Source organism: Bremia lactucae, linkage group LG10 (assembly GCF_004359215.1).
Source record: "Bremia lactucae strain SF5 linkage group LG10, whole genome shotgun sequence".
In the NCBI taxonomy this organism is placed as follows: domain Eukaryota; phylum Oomycota; class Peronosporomycetes; order Peronosporales; family Peronosporaceae; genus Bremia; species Bremia lactucae.
Window position 1 is genome coordinate 6,717,075 of NC_090619.1, and position 2,281 is coordinate 6,719,355.

Consider the following 2,281-nt stretch of genomic DNA (forward strand, 5'->3'; position numbering starts at 1 on the left):
GGCATTTCGGGTGCAATACTTTTCTAATGCACGTGAAGCGACACGTAAACGGTCGCTGGACAAGGACGTTGAGTTACCTAACTCCTTATCGGATGTCAAATTAGACACCATGTCTGTAACAGAGCCAATAGAGGCTGGACATTTGGGGATGTGAATGTGCCAGCCTCTATGAAGCGTATTGTCTCTACTCCAAGACAGGGGAGACGCGAAGCGTTTATGCCCTCACAAAGTAATGCGAGTGAGCAATTACATACGCTTTTAAATGGTGTAACGTGTATCATTGAGTGAGAAGTTAGCCTTGCGGCAATCCCTTCGTTACATGCGCTTTTAGAGCTAAACGAAATGTCTATTGATGAGTGCGGCCGACCCTTAAAGGCTGACGACTTATCTGAGATTGCAGTCATTCGACTAACGATTAAGTTAAACTCATCGTCATTTCTGGACGAACCTATCGTGGATGACACAAAAGCTGCACTTAGTGCGCGGAGCTGGTCATCGATCCTTAAAGATCCTACGGATCCATTTATTTCTTGATTAAAGAATTCCAAGATGTAGTAGGTACCAATCCACCATCTGTATTACCGCTGCCGTGAACGGAATATCCTGTTTGCGTATGACCCGGATAGAGGTGTCCATCATGAAATTGACTTTGTTCCTGGAATCAAATACTGTATCGTACGACAGTGGTCTGTACCAAAGGAACAGTGTGACGTCATTGACGATTTCTTCCGTGCTAAACACGAGGCTGGAATGGTACGAGAAAGGAATTCTCCCCGTTCGACACCGAGATTTTGTGTCAAAAAGCCGAAGGGTAAATGGCGCATTGTACAAGCTTCTTATGAGCTTAATGCTGCCACTATACCAGCATAAACTCCCATTCCTAAAAATGATGTTCTTCAAAACAATATAGAGGGATGTACAATGTGCAGTGCACTTGACTTAGTCGGTGGTTATTAGCAACTGCTCATGCGAGCTAGCGATATCCCGCTTACAGCGGTTACCACTAGAAGCGGTATGCTATGGGAGTGATTGGTTATGCCACAAGGGCTTTTCAACACCCCGGCAACATTTAATCGTCTAGCGACGCAACTATTTCGCCCTCATCGAGGCTATGCACAGATCCATTTTGATGACATTTTTGTCTATAGTCGTGCGGAGCATAGGCGGTCGGATATGAAAAGAAATATTAAGACCATTCAGGAGCAGTGCTCATGTGTATGCGCACAAATAAATTGTATGCCAATCTATCTAAATGCATTTTTGGTGCAGAAGAAATTCCGTTCTCAAGTTACAGATACTATTTGGCCGTTCTTTGAAAATTCTCTATGTTCGCGTTGGTATTGTGCGTTATTATTAGGTGTCTTTAGTAACGGAGTGTATCGTTACATGAAATTAACACTTAAAGGTTGTTAATTAATATATTATCTAAAAGGTAGATAAAATTTGCAGGATATTATTTTATGTAGTAATATTCAGAATTCTTATCCATAAATAGGTATAGACCATTACACCTATTTATTCCGCAGACTAATCAGCTGTAGGAGTAATCAAAGAGAGAGTTACAGATAAGATAGAGATAAGAATTCAATTGCATGTTTAGTATTATATTATAATTAAGTTGGCATTTACAAAGATAGAAAAAGAGAAATTTATTTATATTAATACAGTTTTCATTTTACCCTCGTTAAGCTAGTTACCTTAAAGAGAAGTCTTCCTCTGCACGTACTAGTGTACCTGAAATAACGTGAGGCACCACTCCCAACTGCAGCAGTGCGAAGTGGACTTGTACTGAAACAGTACAAGTCGTAGTGACCCGTTACACCTGGTAGCATTTTGTAGTCCAAGGACCACATTTCCCACATCTAACATGGACATGTTAGATGATAGTGGGAATACGCATAACGTTTCCCCTGAAAGCTACTCCTTTCTAAGTGATATAGAAAGGAGTGCGGTCGAACGAATGAGTTCGACCGTAGGAAACGATGCAATCTTGGCAATGCTGTCCAATTTGGACAGAGATGCCCTCCATTCAGCCATCGCCAAGTTCATACAACATGAACTTGACGAGATGAAGGAAAAAGTAGCCTTGCTGAATCAGCAAGGCTCTCAACAGGCAGAACTGTTGAGGTTACAACAGGTACAGACCCCTGTACCTGGGATGACGCAAACGCGTCGTCCCGAAACTTTAAAGATTGACATCTCTAAGTATAGGGGAGTCGAAGAAGACTCCCTCTTGAGATGGTTTGTCGAGTTGGACGATGCCATAAGGGCACGTCACATC